General features: G+C 35.8%; 1 protein-coding gene across 4 annotated transcripts in view; it reads right to left on the bottom strand.

Moving 5' to 3' along the window:
* The window catches only part of LOC138696316 (uncharacterized), an 85459-nt gene extending 73717 nt beyond the window's left edge, over nt 1–11742 (bottom strand). Inside the window, exons 1-2 of one of the 4 annotated variants that reach the window (XR_011331319.1) lie at nt 11525–11741; nt 11178–11384 (exon numbers count right to left, since the gene is read on the bottom strand). The gene's annotated coding sequence lies outside the window, so the exon portion shown is untranslated. Of the gene's footprint in view, nt 1–10666; nt 10932–11177; nt 11385–11524 lie in introns of those variants that run through there. The other 3 variants (XM_069821110.1, XR_011331320.1, XR_011331321.1) reach the window with 3 other exon arrangements.
* Nucleotides 11743–21538: the final 9796 nt, after the last annotated feature.

Genomic DNA, 21538 nt, shown 5'->3' with positions numbered 1-21538 from the left:
GAAATAAATTATAGTCTTTCACAATCGAAAAATAAATTAACACACATTAAGGAATATTAAAATAAAATAAATCCGTTGTGCAACAGCCCATGAAGGGCCAAGGCCTATTAACCAACTGCTGGTTTCACAGCAACATGCATTAGCAGAGGTGAATAATCTTGCAACCAGTTCTGAGCGTGAGATCCAGAGCCAGGCCTCCAGAACAAATAAAAGAAATTGTTGAAAGTTGTACATTCTTGTGTTTAACAGACTATTAATTAAAATTACCTGAAGTTAACACACCTTAAAACTACCTGAAGTTACAGATCCTGTTAACTTAAAATGAAAGGGGTAGTCATAATAAAGATTTTGTTTAGAAAAATATAACAGAGAAAACCGCATGTTTATAGGGAGCTCCGATCTCTCGGTATGCGTCAATAACTGTTACACCAATTGACATGGTGACGTCATTCCTCCTAAGATTAACTGAGATTCACGTAACTGCTAATTACAATGTAATTTGGGATCACTCGCATCATAGCCTTCTTTAAAGATGGCTGTGCTCGCACCTATTGTTGTCACATAACTCTTGTATTATCTAACAAACTTCATTTTTTCGTTTCTCAATTTATATTTCCAGTAACAGATATATTACACACACAAGAAGTTTTAACGTTATTGTATCTATGTTTTTAATGATGTACATGTAATAAATACAACATTTTTACTCATTTTATCACTAACAGGCTTGCAATTAAATCTTGGATAAGCTAATCACAATAATAAAAATAAAGGTATGGAAGAAGGATTGTTGGAGCAAGAGTTCTACATCTGAAACAATAATGAAATAATAACAGAAAAATAAAGGTCGTTAGATTTTATCTAACAGCACGAGCAATCACAGGTCAGTTGAGTTTTTCATGGCCACACTACTTCGGTTGTATTTATATGTAAATGTGTATTCATCATCATCATCAGTTAGCGCTACAACCCAGGGTGGGTTTAGGCCTCCTTAACAACAGCCTTCCATCTTACTCTATCCTTCACCATGTTAGTCCATCCTCTCACTCCCATAATTTCAAGAAATGTGTGTACTGGTCTACAGAAAATGCCTCAATGTTGTTTTTTTTCTTTAAGTTTATTTATACATGTTTTAATATGTTTGTGGTCTGTGAGTATACCAGTAAGCTGTTGTTACTATTATTGAGTTCCTCTTTCTATTGTGTGTTGTAGATGGCCTGTGTTCATATAACTGACTTTAGATTTTAATTAATATTTATGATACTAGTGATTGAGGCGGTTATGAATCATGAAATGAAAATTTCCAATCTGGCATTTACCTTTGTGACTGAGGGGAACCATGAAAAACCTCTCTCAGATTGGCCAGCCATGGGGTTCGAATCCGGGACCTCCTGAATGTGAGTCTCAGATGCTACCATCTAAGCCAACTCATTCGGTCAATATTGTGTTGTTCAGTGCTCAAAAACTACAAACACAAACTTTGGAATAAGTATTCATGGATTTCCTAATCGCAAAAGATCATCAGGTAGATTCAAAGTGTGGTCGAAATGAATAAAGTGGCATAATTTCAAACCTACCCAGATTCCGTCACTTGTTCTGAACACTTAGTGAACAAGGCAATAGATTATGTGAATGGATTAAGCACAGAACTGCAGGAAGATCTTTATTGGCCAAAGATGTTCCATGATATATTGCTCCAGTGGCACGTCCTGAGTTGCTGGAAGCTGTGAAGAGCTTCTTTTTCTTGGGGTTTAAGGAACTTTGAAGGTAATAATAATTTATTTAATAAAAACTTCCAATAAGTATATTGCTATCAAATATTTATTTAATACTCAAGACACTTGGTACAAAGTCATTCGTCTTTTGCTATCTAATATATACGAGTTAAAACTTTGAAATTGTTTATTTAAAAATCTCAAAACTTTGAATTTGTTCATTCAAAAATCTCATTATACTGGTAAGAGGTTTTGGCATCGATTATTATTAATAGTTTTCTTTTTTCAATTGAGTTATCACGAACACTGCAATGAATGTTCAAAGATATAATATGTGAGAGGTCTAAAGCTATTAAAAACTACTAAAAAGAAGGAATATTGGTAACATTTTAAAGTATCACTATTACTATAAAGATTTAGAGAGCTTAGTTCTTTTTCTTAAAAGTTTTGAGTGTTGGTTGAAAGAATCAGTAATAGTGATTGAATATTATGTTTTTTATTTAAACCAATTTCCAGTTGTGATTCATTTTATTATCACTGTATTTTCGATTATTAACTAATTTATTATTATTGTTTTAGTTCAATTTATTTTTCACTGTTAAAATTTATGTATTACATTGTCTATGCTACACTAATTGTTTGTTATTCTGTGTCAATATAGCGAGTTCAGCTATGAGTCTGACAGTTTGAAAATGTCTATACTCGTTGTTATACTCAGGTATTATTCATGATTTTTATTAATTATGCTTTGTTTCGTCTTTCGAGGAGGTTCCAAGAATTAATCCAGTAAACATTCTGTAAGAATAAGTAACAAAGTGTGTATGTTTCTGTTATTTTAGCAGTGTTTAACGTGTCCCTGACCAATACAACAGCAAAAAGGGATTATAAAATATAATATGCTCAGCACTTCCCTTCACATCTCTTAACATTACATCCTTGACGGTCTGCATGTTCGCAGTTTTCTTTCCATAATCTTATAATACGACCTCTCCTGGGTTCGAATTAATAGCCCATGACCTCATGGAAATAACTATAAGATAATATTTTGGCGAATCCTCGGACCTCATCTCATCTCACTACATCTCGCCAAAATGTAAAAAAATGTAAAAAAATGTAAAAAAATTGTACAAAATTGTAAAAATTGTAGAAAATTACTGAATTGTAAAACTATAAAAATTTGTAAAAATTGTAATTGTAATATTGTAAAATGTTGACATGTTCCACATCTTAAAGCTTCATTGCTCATGTAAGATCTATGGAATAAAATAAATGAATGAATGAATGAATGGATACGTTGCAACATCAAGCACTTGCACTAGAAAAGCCATAGGCCTAAGTGACCAGGATGTGTGACGTCACTACTCTAAGTCCAGCAACTTTTAAACATGGATTGTAAGCAGTCTATTAATCGTATGATGCTCGGGTTTTTAAAGAAACTAATCTCTACACCTGATCTATTATAATCATTTATACCTAAAAAATGCACTTTACAAATTAACAGATTCTTTAACATCAATGTTCATCTGTCTGCCACCAAGAGGTTTATGTATGTAGGTAGGCTAAGCCTTCAACACTTCCAGCATAATCTCACAAAGATGAATAACGGTAAGGAACGATGTGTGATTTTCAAAAGAAAACGAGAGCAGAAATGCTTTTCTGAGAAACTACAGTCTAGAAAAGAACATACAAATTAAAACAGAGTTCTGTAAAGAATAGGTAGGCTGGAAATACAACTGTATAAAATGGATGACTGCTCATTGGATAGAACAGTATATGATCTGCAGTTCGACTTTCAAACTTTAAATTAATCAAACTACACGAGATATAAGATGCTAATAAAGCAATGAAGAAAACAAAAGTATTCATATAAAAACTACCAGTACACAACAGTTGTTTCTCCACCATAAATATATTCTAGGGATCGAACCTTGGTCCCATTGGTGACTCTTCAACACATTGACTGAGCTACTCGACTAACTTGAATAATAATATTAGCTCTGCATTCATATAAACATGTGGACAGAAGTAACAGGTCAAGTGGTATGTAAATTGTTACAACGCTCAGAAAGCAACCAAAGCCAAAACAAATATAAACAACAATGTTTTTTTGTTATTGTGGTTTCTACTTCACAAAAATGAAATCGTAAGGTAATGTTACATAACACACCACAGTGAATCTATTGATGCTTTGTACAGCCATCTCAGCAGAAGCGCTATGATTCCTAAGTTAAAGTTACTCCAAACCATCATTCTCATGTCATTGTTGCTCCATGGGCATCATGTAATCAATTCTGAGTAGTTCCTGTACTTGCTCAACATACACAGCATTCTCTAGCATTTTGTGCAGGCACCTGGTGGCAACCAATGCTGTGACAGCACTTGCAACAGCCCAATGCTATGTCGTGATAAACTCACTAATTGAGATGATTTAAAACACATACATCTCGACTCCAACCTTGATCTTCCAGCTAACTCCACTGCATAGATAGTGTATGCAGTAGATCAATTGTCCCCTCCTAGAAGCTGTATGACTTTGAAGTAGGTGGAGGGGCTTGCGTGCATCTAAGACCTTGAAGACTGTGCTGGCAGCCAGTAGGGTCTCTCATGCCAGAGCGACTGCAAGTGAGATGCCAGACAAAGAAGCAGCTTAACAGTCAAAATTCAATCCTGGATGGAAAGTCCTTCCTGGGTCTTCCAATAGGAGCTCAAACATATTGGGGCAATGGAGCACCTGAAGCCAAGGTGGAAAGCATTATGCCTAGGGCTGCATGGCACCAAAGTGATTAAAAATATGGTGTTGCGAATGATTTTTGTAGGGAACCAGACTAAATTCTATAGTATCTAGCCTTCAATCTATGTAGGGGGGGGGGGGACTCCATAGGGGTTGACTGTTTATTCCCCTGCATTCGTAAGATCAAAATTAACACTGAAAAAAGAAAGTAATAATTGAAAAGAAGGAAACTGGGGGACTTCCAAAGGAAGGAAAAAAACTTGAAAAGGAGCCACAGTAGTGAAAATTGAGGAAGCCCTAGATTATCAAGCCTCAACTTCATTGACCAGTGTTGCTCTGGTGGAAGTGGAGAGACAGGTCTGCCAGACAACAAAGAAATAAACAAAATGCCTCAGGAATAAATAGACTCCACTTGGACAAGAAACTCTTCAGAGCTCAATGCCAGAAACTTGCCATAGAGGCAGCTAAGACTGCTGGGGAAGCAATTAGACCCAGAAAACCAAGAACCATAAAAATGGATGCCAAAGAACCTGGATGAGTGAAACAGAGGACCATCCCAAAACCTTCAGGATCACAAGATCCATTGAAAACACCAAGCACCAAGTTCAGTACAAAAGATACAGGTCTAAAAATGGTATGCCATGATCAACTGAAAGTTGTACAAGACCTGTTCAAAAACGGCTAAAAGGTGAAGAGCAGGTTGAAGTAACACCCAGTACATCTCAACAAAGTGCAATTGGTGTAACTTACAGCCAAGCTATAATCATTCTTAAAATGGCCGTTGTTCTAGGAAATTTTCTGGAAGAAAAACTAACTGTAGAAAAGTCAGTTAAAATATAGCAAGCTATATTGGGGTAAGTATGGAAATGTGTGCCAGGAATAGGCACCAAATTAAAAAATTTCTATGCTGAAAAGGCATAGTATATAATATAACCTGTCCTGATGAGAAATCCAAGTCATGGGTGATAGAGAGGATTCCACATATTGTATCCTTTAGGGTTGGTTCTGCTAGGAAAATAGCCAAAATGACCAGGGTTATTGTGTGGATCCGTACAAAACTCCTAAGTGTGAGTGAGCCAAAAAAATGTTGAAACTTCTTGAAAACCAGAATTATGGGCTAAAAACAGAAGAATGGCTCATCATCAACACCAAAGTGGAACTTGCAGGCACAATTCTGGTGCTATCAATTGATGAAGCATATCTGAAGGCACTCTGCAATAAACTTTAAAGTCTACTTAGGTTTCAGTCACCTAACATTCGAAGTGTTGGGGCAGAAGGTAAAACCTACTCTGAGGGTAATATAAATGAACCTACAGCAAGGTAGGGGAGCCTCAGCCTCCCTCCAGAAACTTCTAGAAGTATAGATGTATCCCTGATACAAGAACCCTGGTTGATTCAGGGAGAAGTTTCAGAACTAACAAATATCAGAAGTAATTTATGATAAATTATACACTCTGCAAATCCCAAATCACGTATATTTATAAAACATGGCTTAAAAATTCTTACCTAGTCTGAATTCTGTAACAGGGATTTAACAGTAGTCAGAATAAATTACAATATAGCAGGAACTGCAAAGGAAATTGTATTTGTCTGCTGTCTATTTGCATATGACTCACCAAGTCCTCCACTATCTGAAGAACTGGAGAAATTAGAAGAATTCTGCGGGTAGTCTAACTTGCAGATAATAGTTGGTGCAGATACAAATGTTCATCATATAGCCTGGGGAAGTAGGCACTATTAGATTTTATAATCTCCAAAAAGCAAATCTATCTTAAAGAAAGAAGTTATTGATGTAACTCTGGGATCTCTGTGTATTAGTGCTCAGAATGAGAAGTGGCATGTGTTTGATGAGCTCTCTCTCTCAGATCACAGGTACATCAGACAATTCAGTTGAAAAGCCAATGATGGTGTTCCATAATCCATGACTTACCAATGGGGTGAAGTTACAGAATCACTAAAAAGGTTCATACAGTCAGTAAAACCAGCTATAAAGAATGAATATGATATTGAGCTGGTCTCTGAACAACTTTAAGAAGCCATTATTACATCATTTTTTATAGTTGTCCTCAGAGAGAGTCTTCCACAAGAAAAGCAGTGAACTGGTAGAACGAAGATCTCAGGAAACTGAGGGCTAAAACTCGCGAACTAATTAATAGAGCAAAAATGGAATGAATATAAAGAGACCACAACAGTATCTAACATGAAAATAAAGAAGTCTGCTGCACTGCTGCAGGAAGCTTCGTCAGAAGAATGAAGATCTCTCCAAAGCAGCACACCTCCAGATGATCTTAGCCAAAGAACATTCTAACCCATTAGGAACTTTAAAGAAACCTGATGTAGCTATATACAAAATCTGAGAAAGAAACTGTAGACTTACTTTTGCAGACACAATTCCCAGACTCTTTAGCCATAGAATCATAATGATGATCTCCATCAAACCCCAAGTCTTGTAAGGACTACTGAGAAAGATTGGAGGATGTCGACTCAGACATTTGTTCACCTGAGCCACATAAATCTCTTGACCCTGATAGAATCTTCCCTTTTTTTCTCGAGCAAGGGAAAAGAGACATCATACCAATATTAGCCTAAGCAAGTTGTTCAGAAGTAATTTGGTACTATCATAATGTGGCAACAACCTGGTCTTCATACCAAAACCTCGTAGACCTAGTCACAACAAGGCTAAAACATTTAAACCAGTAAGTCCATAGTCATTTCTCTTGAAAACGATGTTAAATAGTAAAAATTAATTGATATGCATATCAGGGAAATCTCGCCAATTCGGAGGCACTACATAAAAACTAGCATGCCTACAAATCAGAGATAGCCCTCCTATCAAGAAATTACTTTAGAGGCCTTCAACAATATTTCTTACGAATCAATAATCTGTTCAGCTAAAAATCATGGGGTAAAAGACACCTGTTGCGGTGGATAAAAGCCATGCTGAAAGAGAGTGAACAATACAGGTGTCTACAGTCGAAGGATGCCACAGGGAGAGATTCGATCCTCACTTCTGTCAGATTTGGTTGTGGATGACCTGCTTGTGAATCTGAGCAGGGCTTTTAGATCCAAGGATATGCAGATGACATTGTCATACTTTATCCAGAAGAAATACGCCAACATTGTTTTAGAGCTAATGAAAGAGCGGTGCGAAAGGGAAAGCCTATGGGTAAACCCTTCTTAAACAGCATTCATTCTTTTCATATATAAAATAATATTTGAGGGCTTTCGAATCCCCATAACAACTTCAGACTGGTTCCAATGTCAAATATCTGGGCTTGAGTCTAGACTGTAAGCTGACTGGAATCAGCATTCTGTAGAAAACAATTAACAAAAGCAAAATGATACTGATGACAGCCAGAAGAACTTTTGGAAAGACATGGGGACTTAAAGCACGAATAATGTATTGGATATACAAAGTCGTGATAACATCCTCAATTATTTATGGCTCCCTAATGTGGTAAGTAGCCGAAAATATGTCAAAAAGAGGTGACAAAAAAAACCTCTCGAGATACAGAAGCTTGCTTGTCTGTGCATAATGGGAGCAATGAGAAGCATTCCCACAGCTGCTATGGAAATCTTACTTAGATTAAACTACCTCGTCTTGAAATATTAAGAGCAAGATTGGATGCATACTGGCTGAAACAAAATGGAAACTGAAGCAACCTCAATCCAATGGAGTACACCAGAATAACAAGTGTAGGCCTAATCCAAAACCTTCTCTATGAAATAGGCAGCGTGACTACATGGTTCCTGTATTATCTTTTGATAAGCAATTAAAAATATCACTTGAATGGAAGCAAGATAAAAACTTCTGTTCTTCAGGGGCCAAATCTGGTAGGTCTATACAGATGGCTCCAAGACTGATAAGACGATCAAAAGCCGGAATTCATGGGGAAGCCCTAAAGTGACATTTCTATACCTCTGGGTTTAGAAATACCACAGTATTCCAGGCTGAAATACACGCTACTGAAATCTGCATCTGGGAGAATCTATGTAGAGGTTACCATAGTAACAACAAACAGATATTCTCAGGTTGCAATTCAAGCACTTGCAAATTATCAGATTAATTCTAAATTGGTCTGGATTTGCCTATAAAACCTTACAGAACTGGCAAACACAACAAAGATATTTACTGGATCTGAGCCACTATTTGGAATTCCTATCTCCACACTTGGTAAATCTATTGGTGAGTGGATTCCACATAACCATCATCAGCATTGGATATATGTGGAAAGAAATCGCCACAGTAAAAGACTGATGAAAAAATCCACTTTATCGATAACTGTGGACCTCCTAAGATTGAACACACTCCAAATGAGAACTGCAGTAGGACTTCTAACAGGTCATTGTAGTCTGAGGAAACACCTGCACATGATGGGTACCCTCACGGAAAACACACTCTGCAGACTTTGTGAAACAGCCTCTCACATAATCTTCAAATGAGAATTATTAGACAAGAAGAGGTATGAACTCCTGGAAATTCAGAGCCATTAAAATTATTAAATTTAAGACACAAAGAGTAACAGCAATGCAACAACTGCTGCTAAGAAATAATGAGAGTTAAGTGAATTTCTGTACAGTAATTGGATTCTGCAAAGTGTTCTGATGGTTTGGTGGATCCAGAATTAATATTTTTCACTGACGAAGGATGGTTCCATTTACAAGGCCATGTAATAATCCAAGGTAGTGGAGGAGAGAAAATCCACAAATTGTGCGTGATTCCCCTATAGACTAAGTACATGATAAAGTTAGTTTATGGCGCACAGCAAGTGCACAACCAATCACAGGACGAATATTTTTTTGACAATACAATGTAGCCTACACAAATACAGAACAGAAATATTCGTGCCATTTTTTGAACAGTTGAATGACATCGAGTGTCAGTGAGCATATTTCCCACAGAAACAGAAACTGGGAGAACCAAGGAACAAAAACTTGAGTGTGTGAACGCCAATTTTCTTAAGTGATGTCAAGAATGTGTCACAACTAAAGGACATTCCAACATCTCTTATAAATAAGGTAAGTTCAATGATAGAACAGTTTTAATAGTTACTACCTGCTATTTTGCAGAACTAAGTAACTTAAGTCATTTTAACTTCCGAGTAGTTCAGAGTCCACTAACCACGCAACAGTGAGTGTTCGGCCAAGTCACTTGCCACCTGAGCCTGCACAGAATGCTGTATAGACTGCCCAAGAACTATCCTGCTGTAGGCCTACATTAACTTGATGTTCTTTTGCATTATTCATGAGAAATACCTATTTTTTCTGAATATCCATTGTAGGCCTGTTATTCAAATAAATATCTTAATTTCTATTCAATTTAAGTAGCTGGTTAATATGAAATAACTACCATAGTATTTCAGATATTATATTGCGCTGGTTTGTAATATTAGGCATTTCCTCATGGAATGGCGATAATCAACTAAAACGACACCTTTGCCCAACGTCAGCCACTTTGTCCACTACAAATTCTGTTCATTAAAGCCTGGAATAAAACACAGGCAGCATAGGCAGAAGTCAATTCAACTTGTGCATCAAGGAAATTAATACGTAGCCTATATCTAAAAATTTAGGCACTTAATTTTATTTTCCTTCTTAGCAATTCTTTGTTTACAGAGACTAAACACTGTTGAAAACGTTACTGCGATAATGAATAGAATAAAGTAACTTCTTGGGTACCTAACTCAACAGTCACATTATCTAAAACAAAGAATACGATTTGGTGAAAAGCAACATTTCAAAATTAATGTAGGCCTAAACAAACTAGCTAGTCCGAGCCTAAAATAATCTAACGCGTCAATTAACGAACCGGTTTATCGAAGAACAAAGAAACTTGTGATATGATATAATCCAAGATGCTGAATTGTAAGCTTGTAACTGCAGCGCTGAGGACCCTTACAATCAATGTCGCCCATATCAAGTTCACACCATCATAGCGCTGTTTATGGTAATTACACTAGCAATCTACTCTCATTAAATCAGTAATTTTAAAACTTTATTATTATGAAATGAAGAGAGTCAACAATTAGCAAACCCCTTTACGTTTGCCTTATATAGGCCTATATACTCCTAATATTTTCAATAACTGTTTACTACCACAACTTCTGAATCTAAAACAGGCTTACACAAGAACAAGGTTAAGGACAATGCCATAACTATTTTTCATATATTTAACTAGGCTATGTTACATTAGATGACTTATGGCATATGAGCTGCTAACCTGAAAAAAGAATGAAAGTGAACCTTCCACAGAAGCTTCTTTTCTACAGAAATTGTTAAAACTCTCGCAGTGATCGCTGTGCTGTCATCTCTGCGAAATAATAATCTCAAAAATGAGTTTCAATGTATATTTACTCATACAACACTGCGATGTAAGTAGACTACTATAATAAGTGCATGAATGTCTAATTAAAATTCAAACATTAAACCGAGAAACTCTGTCCAGATTACACAAAAAACATCTAACACCTCAATGAGAGTATATTACAGAGTTACTCTATTCCTTGCCACTCCTTTTTGTGAAACTGTGAATATAAGCACCAATACTCGTAAGTTTTTTTTTTTTTTTTTTTTGCAAATTGTTGTCTTCCAGACTACGTAAATTACTCGCCCAACCCTAACTAATGCCTCCTGTTGTACCAATCATCATCTATGCCGCCCGAAAAGTGGGATTAAGTTGTAAAACACACATTCATAGTTCTAAGTGTGTATAATTCATACATTATGCCTACCTTACAACGGAAATGCTGATATTTTACAACTAGAACTACTAAAGTGTTCTTGAACACATACAGTCTTGCTTCACATTTAGAGTGAAGCCATATTGAATAATCCACCAATCATAATGCAGCCGGTCAGACTTTCTCAGCCATTCAGGTGTTAGGAACATTTTCCAATGACGTCATGAACAATAGTACTTTTTCGTAACTGTAGCATTTCTTTAAATAGAAAAATGACACATAATTTTCAAAACATTATCTACATAATTTCATACAAACGTAATTATAAGTTATTTTCAATGCATAGCGTATGAACCTAATTGTATGTTAGTAACGAAGATACTGATGCGATTCCTAACCTATAAGATGATCTGAGGACGTGTCGCTTGGTTCTAAAATTTGTTTATTTCCAAGTGGATACGAGGACACACTTTTAGTTAAAAACATTTCAAAGCAAGTACGTCCTTGCCTAAATATACACATTAATGTAGAAGTAATGTCAACTATAATTTACTATGATATTCACGTCACTTTGACATTAATAGTCAAACATTTCGATGCATATAGTGCAACTAATGTCCGTAAGATGGCATACGATTATATACAAATGTCTCTGGTTCTGTAACAACAACGAAAGTTAATGGTATCTCTTTTTTCTTTGCCGTGAATCTTTCTCTGCGTACTATATATTTGTTTCTACATTTCAACCAACTAGCTCGTTGATTTTAACCCTTTTAACCAAATTGCCAGAACCTTCTTCAGTTACAAGCCGGAGCCATACGTCGGCAACACTGTAATTAACTGTCAAGCGGAGATCTACGATCAAGAGGACTAGAATTCTAGCCCCTTGCCTACGATTTAGAACATGTGTTTGTGCTAATGCCGATTTTCAATGTAAATTAATGTTACAATATAAGTGTGTGTCGATGAAATTAAGTTCGTGGTCGTACCAAACGTTAATTGCTGATGTATTATATTGATGATATATATGTTCGTGTTGGCGATAAAAACAAGACAGTAAATGAAAATATGGCTGCAGTCTTTGGTAATTTTTACGGTTATTAATAATGACAAAGTGATTGACATTTCTTCTAAATATTAAATATTGTATAAACCACATTTTTATACTCTTACTTGTGGTTTGTGGTGTATCAGAATTCTAGCCAAATTGTTGGGTCTCGCCTGGTATATCAATAAAGTTACATAACTGATTATCAAGTTCATTGTAAACAGCTGTTTTGTGATCCCATAAATGTTGCAGTTTTGTTAAATATTCGGAATGCCTGGTATACGTCAGAACTACCCATAATTTGTAAATGCATACACTCACTTTGTTGGTTTTCAAAGTTTGTATATTAATATTAGGATTCCTTTTGTAATAAATTAGTTACAAACATGTTTCTTTTCACTTCGTATTTACAGGATTTCACTGAGTTTATGCTAATTGGCACATACTTAATAGATAATGATGTGTTTTGTTACATATTATGTTGAAGGTACGTTTCTTCATTTTTTCATAAATCTTTATACTTGACCTAACTGTATTTACATCCTCATACTTTATTATAATATATCAATAGTTTCCTCTGTTTACATTTTTATTTTATTTGCATAATTTATATTCTTAACTTGTTTTCTGCAGTTATATTTATTTAAAATTATTCCGTATTTTAAAAAGTTTATAACAAATAATTTAGGATAACAATATTGTTATGGTGACTGGCAAAGTTCAAACTAAAACTGGCTTTCTCGGCATCTAAAATATTTATAGAAAACCACGACAGATAATTATATGAAATTAAAATGTATATGATATTCTAGGACCTAGACCTTTCACGTCAGAGGTGAAACACCATAAAGTCGTAAAACATTGTCAATTTGCTGGCCACAAATTTGTTAATTGAATGGAACTTAAGAATACTGCGTAGGAACTTACGTCTTTATTGCATTATTGATTTTATTACTTTCGGTGCAAGGAATATCTTTATTTATTTATTTACCTTTGTACTATCAATGAAAAACATGTTTTTTTGTAATTATTTTAAGTGGCAGTCTTTATATGTAAATACCCTACTTACGCCATATTCTGAAGTACAGCTAATTGATTTCAATAAAACACTACTTTCGAATCCGTAATAATTTATATCAATACTCTGAATCTTGATCTTACCTTTGTGCATAATGTTGAAAAAATACACGTTACATACAACGGAAGCAATGAGCAAGCACAATTACATCAATATCACTTTAGAATCTCCCGCCTTCACTCAGCGTTGTCAGACGTATCCATGCTCCTGCTTGTAACTAGGAAGGCTCTGCTTAAGCCAAGTATCCATGCTACTCTATTATGTAAAATTATTAGGCCTATAGCCTAGTTATTGTAAACAGTGTAGTATTTATTACTTTAAAATAATCCAGCTTCGGTTGTTCTTTGTGGTTTTGTTTTCCGGCACTCTGTACTTTCCACAGAAAAATCAGATCTATTCAGCTGTTGTTCGTAGTAATGAATGGATGTAACCTGTAACGTACCTAGCAATTGTCCACATCAGATGTCACGAGCGTACGAGTCATTAATTAAAATGTAAAACGCGATTGTTAATAAATGTCGAAATACGACTTCCTTCGACACTAATCTCTGTCTAAACTAGCACCAAAAATGCTTTCTTGCTGGTGTAGTTCAGGCCACCAAACACCCACAGTCTATAATTACAGCTGAGCTATGTTGTCTTGTATGAATAGGGTTCCCAGATCTCTCGTATTTCCCGGTTTCTTCCGTATTTTAGTCTCATTTTATCAAATTTCTCGTCTCTCGTATCTAGAAAGAAATCTCCCGTAATCTTTTTTTTTTTTTTTAATTACGCGCTAGAGGATTCCAGCTTCGGTCGTTCTTTATGGTTGTGAAACTTGGACTCTCACTTTGAGAGAGGAACAGAGGTTAAGGGTGTTTGAGAATAAGGTTCTTAGGAAATTACAGTAGAATGGAGAAAGTTACACAACGAAGAACTGCACACATTGTATTTTTAACCTGACATAATTATTAAGAACATTAAATCCAGATGTTTGAGATGGGTAGGGCATGTAGCATGTATGGACGAATCCAGAACTGCATATAGAGAGTTTGGAGACCGGAGGAAAAAAATACCTTTGGAAAGGCCGAGACGTAGATGGGAGGATAATATTAAAATGGATTTGAGGGAGGTGGGATGTGATGATAGATTCTGGATTAATCTTACACAGGATAGGGACCGATGGCGGGCTTATGTGAGGGTGGCAATGAACCTGAGGGTTCCTTAAAAGCCATTTGTAAGTAAGTAAGGATTCCAGCTTGATATTTTGTCTGAAAATATGGCTATTGCTTCTCTTCTCTCTCTTTGCTTAAACAATGTGATCAATTTAAATGATTTAAGAGATGTTTTGTTATTGTTTTATCTTGAAGATGACTTATATGATGAATTCTGCAATGTAAAAGACATTCTAAAAATAAGGTCAATGTTATTGGTAGGTTTGCCAGAAATGGGTCAGTAATTTCAGGACTGTAAATCAAATGGAGTTTGTGTTCTCAATTTAGAGAATCTCTTGTGTTTTTTATGAGCATTCCAGGGTCAAATGCTCATACTGAAAGAGTATTCTCCTTAATGAAGCAGAAATGGACTGATGCAAGAAATAAGAATTATGTTGAACTCATAAAAGCAGAGCTACAAATTGTTGTTAATTTTCAATATTCTTGTAAATAGTTTCTTAACTTTTCAAAATTAAATCCAGATTTTGTTAATATAGCCAAGTCAAGTTCAAAATATTAAGCTATTTCGTTTATATGACGTCATTCCATTTTCGACGAATGAAGTGTAATGAAATTTTGAATTCCAATCAATCACAGTCATACATCGCGATAATTTTTGCAGCTCAATTTATCACTATAAATTTATTGCAAGGTCGTTGTTTTGTTTACTCAGTGTCGCCAACTGTTTCCCCGTAAATTGATGAGTATGAATCTACTGTACTAAATAAAGTACGAAATCCTACTTGCACATCTACATCTTCATCTTCTAATTCTATGATCATTGTATCTAAAGAAAATGATACTCCCTCATAACAATTGTTCATTTAATTAACGTATTGATTGAGACTCTGGCAATGCTGTAAAGGTAAAAGGTATCCCCGTAACATGCCATGAAGGCACTTGGGGGCATGGAGGTAGAGCCCCATGCTTTCCATGACCTCGGCACTAGAATGAGGTGGTGTAGTTGGAAAAAAAAATTAAGGGATACTATTGAAATCTCCTTGATTATAATAGACTCCATACGACTCGTACTGTACTTCTTTTTCAAGGTTATTTCTTCGGCATGCAGTCTCCTTTGCAGACCTAAGGCATGAGGTTAAATGGTGACACTGCTGGCCCAACACATTTTTGGGAACAAAAGCCTAGAACTTCTTTTACTAGAAGAGTATTCCTTTTCTTAGTCCAGATACTGTTCATTACACTAATGGTCGACCTGGTTGGCGCTGGCCTTCTATGCCCAAGGTTGCGGGTTCGATCCCGGGCCAGGTCGATGGCATTTAAGTGCGCTTAAATGCGACAGGCTCATGTCAGTAGGTTTACTGGCATGTAAAAGAACTCCCGCGGGACAAAATTCCGGCACATCCGGCGACGCTGATATAACCTCTGCAGTTGCGAGCGTCGTTAAATAAAACATAACATTTACACTAATGCGTTTTCGTATTCTGAAGTTGAAATTTGAATATAATCTATTATATGTAACAAACCGCAAAGCTCTGGTGCTTTCACATTGAAGTCAGTATATTTCGCCAAGGCCTCAACGTACTTTCGCTTGTCTTCAAGAAGGAAATGTTCATACAAGTTTGAGATGCGTGTGTCACTACAGGTTACATATGTTTGCACTCGTATTCGTATTTACAAGTCAAATCTTTTAACAATCTCTTTTCTCATCTGTCTTTTATTTTGTATTATTAATCTTAGATTTTCAAGTAGGATGTTTGTAGGCCTATGGGACTGATAAGCCTCTGCTTGAAGTTTCCTGCTAGGCTTCTGTAAAATTGACCAGGGTTTATTTCAAATATCTTTGTTCTGCTGTTTAGCTCACTATCTTTGAAAACTTTCTGTTTTGAAGCAGAGAATTTCTCCTCAACGTAAGATCCTGGCGAATATACCATAGATTCAAAGACCTTAGCAGTACAGTACGCTTTTAAGCTTCTGGAATTGTTAAATCTCTCATAATAAGGCCATCATAGACTAGTGTCATATTCTGAACAAAATCAACAGACATCGTAATTTTAGCTAAACCTGCATATTTGTATCTTTATTTAGAGTCGCTTTACTTATTATTGGAGGCTTTAGCCTTGAGGCGCCGTGTCATCAGGTTAGTAGGCCTATAAATTAGAAATAAAGGACGGTCTGCAAGCTTGAAATTAACAGATCACAACTATTCTTGAGGTGCCAGACCATGGTTCTCGAGAAAACAACGCATTTACAAGCGTTTAAGCAAAGTATATGAGATGCCAGCCGTTACTTTTATACGAGATATCAAAATCAATTATTTTGATACATCTTACATCCTCCATTCCAAAGTGTATTAAAAATTAGTTGAACATAATGAATGTTTTCGAGACTAGCCTATATTTTTTTTACCGGTACGATAACAGCGAGTTTTTATTTTAGACGGTACGGCGTACCGGTTCGTACCGGCCCAACAACAGCACTGTATTTAGATCTATATCTATTACATCTATTATCAGGCAATACATCTCACTTGACGATATGTGTCAGGGGAAAAACAAATTGTTTGTATGCATCTGAAGTCTGATTAATGCAATATGTAGCTAATCGGCGATGTATGCATTGGAGGGGGAAAAGATCACTGGTCACCTATCCCATTATCTCCTGCCCTATTTGCCTCATGAATATGCCTTATTGGTGTTACTTATGAGGTTCAAACCTGTCTTCGGACAGTTGACTAAACAACAACAATCAGGTTATTTGTAATTATGTTATAAAATGTTTAAATTAAATTATGATTTCAGCAGATAATGAAAATGTATTTGTTATAATAACAAGAGAAAAGCGCAGTACATGTAATTAACACTGTTAAACCTGTATTTCGCTTTTTCAATCGGCTTTACTGAATAACATCCAATTTCTTTATTACAGTAACCGATGTTCATCTATTTCAATTTCACAATATCTGAATAAGTGAATTATTATCTATACTAATAATAAATCTGTAGCCGAAATTTTTCTGGTAATTTTCGATTTTCCAAAAATAATTTGTCCTAACATATATATATATATATATATATATATATATATATATATATATATTTAACCGCCCTGAAACCGAAAATCGTTTTTTTTTTTTTAATTTTTGTTTGTATGTCTGTCTGGATGTTTGTTACATTTTCACGCGATAATGGCTGAACCGATTTATATGAAAATTGGAAAATAAATTAAGTTCGTTGTAACTTAGAATTTAGGCTATATGGCATTTAAAATATTTTATTTAAATGGGGGGTTATTAGGGGGCTTGAATTAAATAAATCGAAATATCTCCCTTATTATTAATTTTCGTGAAAAATATTACATAACAAAAGTTTCTTTAAAAATAATTTCCGATAAGTTTTATTCCATGCAAAAGTTTGGTAGGACTGATATTAAATGAGATAAATGAGTTTCAAAATTACAATAACAACGCCATCTAAGGCGTTGTAATGAAATAAAAAACAAATGACTTCGTCTATAAGGGGCCTTGGACAACAACAATCGAAAGTTATAAAACATACGGTAGCCTACAGAGAATGTTTCTGTGTTTGTATGAAGTAATATCGGAAGCTAAATTAACCGATTTGTATAATTAATTATGAATTCACCATTGGAAAGCGTAGTTTCTCTAGATGGAAAAAACGCTATAATGTTATTACAGTAACTTCTGAGTGAATCGAGGACAGATAAGATTAAAATAGCTTCTTATGCACAGAAAACTTGATAGGCATTCGTTTCCTGTAATTCCTAAAATAATTTTTATGACCAAATGAGTGGTCTCTGGATCAAAATGATCGAATTTTAATTTTTTTAATACAATTTAAATTAAGTAACATAATAAACGATTTATCCTTCTATCAAACACGAATGTTCCCTGGATTAAATGTCCTATTTTAATTATGTAATTACTTTATATTTGTTTGTAACGGTGCAGCGGAGCGCACGGGTATGGCTAGTCCTATACAATAGTATTAACATTTTGTGACTGAATTTTAGAGATATATTATTTACATTTTTATTTTATTCACGAAATAGTCACTCGAGGTCTGAGATTACTATAGATCATATTTTGTGATGTACCAGTTGAAGCATTAATTTTTTGTATATTGTTTAAATCCTTATTTTTGTTATCTAAAGGCAAAATATGTCGTAAGGTCATGTTAAAATAGTTTCCTGGTTTCCAAATTTCCCTTATTTTCATCATTATAATCTGGAAATCTCCCTTATTTCCATCATTATAAACTGGCAACTCTATGTATAACCCGTCTGACGAAACATTGCAGTTTTCAGATGAGGGCGCTCGTGTGTCGCGAATGCGATCCGCTCAGTCTCGATGCGTGGCGAGTCAGCTGGTGAAATGTTGGTACAGTTGACAATAAAAACATCAACGACTGTTATGAACATAATCAAATACAATTACCAATACCATAGTTGAATTCACTTTTTCTGTCATGTACGGTATATACACGTACTTTATTCCAGAAGTAGCTGTATGCCCGAGGCTGAGATCTCAATTTTATTTGCACTATCATTTGAACTGCCTTCGTCTGCTGTATCTGTGCTGCTACCTGGCCTATCATAATCCATCTCATCTTCATCACTACTCACAATGCCTGTGTTTATTCTACCCTTTCTATTTCCTCTTCCATTAACGCGTCACGACATCAATATTCGTCCTCGATATGTTTAACAGATTGCCAGCATTTTATCCAGACTTCTTTGCTGATTTCGCTTACTGATTGTGCGGTCATTTGTTTCAAAACTGACAGCCTTCAGAATGTATCTTTTCCGTCATTAAACTGTATCTGTTTCTTAACAGCATTCAGAAGCTTGCATAGGGTCGGAATTTCTTTTCTCTTCTCATAAAACTCCAAAAAATTTCTGCGGATGACACATTTTTTTCAAAATCATCGAGTACAAATTTCTTTGGATGTGGGCGGCTTTCACCAGGAGTTGAAAATCGTCCTCCAATGCGCTTTGCTTCCTCACCCTCCTTAGCTATAGTATGTATTGTTCTTTCACTCTTCCCCATCGCCATTGCTGTTATTTTCACAGCGTTCGTTAATGGAATGATAAGACCTCCCTTTTTCTCTTCTTTACAAAACTTTAGCACATTGTATATAATATTTCTGCTTTGCGAGTGTAAGACTTCGCGTGACGAATGTCTCGGCGGAGTTTCCCTTCGGTCTTGTGTACAGACACACTTCCGAAACCGACTAGCAGACTTAACGAACTGAACTGAGGCATTTCTTTACTGCAGCGCTGTGCATAGTACGTCAGAACAGGGTGACGTAATGCACTATCGATCGCATGTTTATGTCCAAGCTTACTCTACCTGCCGTCTGCAATGATTCTTCAGACGGGTTATATGAATGAGTTGGCGATAACACTCTCCGTGTTGTTTCACATCATCACCTCATATCATTATTATGAAACATACATTGAACCACAGTAAAGAGTCGGCCTGGTTAGCGCTGGCCTTCTGTGCTCGAGGTTGCGGGTTCTATCCCGGCCCAGGTCGGTGGCACTTAAATGTGCTTAAAGCGATAAGCTCATGTCAGTAGATTTACTGGCATGTAACAGAACTCCTGCGGGACAAAATTCTAGGCAATAGGACTCGAATTCTACGACATGTCATATTTTTATCTTGGTCTCTTTTTAAAACTTAAGTTAAATTTGTTAGCTTATCTGAACACAATGATACGGTTTTTAATGGCCACACAAATGTATATTTAACATTTCAACCAGGAGACAGGACGAAGCCTAGGGTAGAGCGTGCTTTGTGTACCTCTTCCGCTCTGCTCGTCAACTGAAAGCATTGTCTCGCTTTCAGGGCTATTAAGCGTCTGGGAAAAGATTATGATATTAGACGCTATCGGGTAGCGACTATAAGGACAAAATGACTTAGAAACAAGCTGTAGACCGCCTCGCCCACATAACACACCTCGCCTTTCTAACCGGCCTAGATGACGGTTTCGATTGGTTGAAAGTAATTTTTTCCGACGAAAATGTCCTCTTGACCGGTTACAGTGGACCTGTTCAAGAGGGCTAGAATAGACAGAAAACCACAATTCAAGTCACACATAATTTGTGTGCACTCAAAGTTGGGTTTCTGGCGTTTTGTCAGCTCACTTGAGGTGTGTGGATATAAAGGGAAAAGTTGAGACGGTGTCGGGTGTAGTTCCTGAGTAGCTCAGTCGGTAGAGCGTTGTTGCGCTAAGCCAAAGGTCCCGGGATTCATACCCGACCCCGGAACAATTTTTCTCTTGAAATTATTCAAGTCTGCTTCACAGAGAGGTATACCTGAAAGCCAGATTTGCACAGCGTGGAAGGCTGGTGATGTTCTGGAGGAAGGTAATGAATGGACATAAGTTTCTATTGTTTTTCATTCAGCATTTTTGAAAGAGGTCTTATCTTCATAAATTTACCATTTCTGTCTAAATTGTCATTGTCACAACAATGTAGGTTTGAGAAAATGAACTCAAACCTGTCTCTCGACAATGCCACAGCAATTGCTTCATTATAAATATCGTCACTTCTCTCCCAATATAACCTCCTCCTCGAAACTTCAAAACGCTTCGCCTATTACGTCATTTTTACGTATCAATAGCAGTACAGTACTAGTCAATGACGATAGCATACTAGAGTTAAAATAAATGTAGCCACAATGCATCGTTCTTCAGAATAATCTATAAGTAGGCTACTAATAATAAATCTGTAACCGAAATCTTTCTGGTAATTTTCTCTTTTCCAAAAATAATTGGTGTTAAAATGTATAATTAATCATTCTGAAACCGAAAATCGGTTTTCTGAAAAATTTTTGTTTGTATGTATGTCTGTCTGTCTGTCTGGATGTTTGTTACCTTTTCACGCGATAATGGCTGAATGAATTTTGATGAAAATTGTAATACGAGTAAATTAAGTTCGTTTGTAACTTACTTTTTTACGCTATATCCCATTCAAAATACTTCATTTTATTTTAAAAGGGGGGGGGTTATAAGGGGGCCTGAATTAAATAAATCGAAATATCTCCCTTATTACTCATTTTTGTGAAAAATGTTACATAACAAAAGTTTCTTTAAAAATGATTTCCGATAAG

This window comes from Periplaneta americana, chromosome 3, assembly GCF_040183065.1.
Source record: "Periplaneta americana isolate PAMFEO1 chromosome 3, P.americana_PAMFEO1_priV1, whole genome shotgun sequence".
Taxonomy (NCBI): domain Eukaryota; kingdom Metazoa; phylum Arthropoda; class Insecta; order Blattodea; family Blattidae; genus Periplaneta; species Periplaneta americana.
Note: the sequence above shows the minus strand (reverse complement) of the source record. Positions and strands in the feature narration are given on the sequence as shown.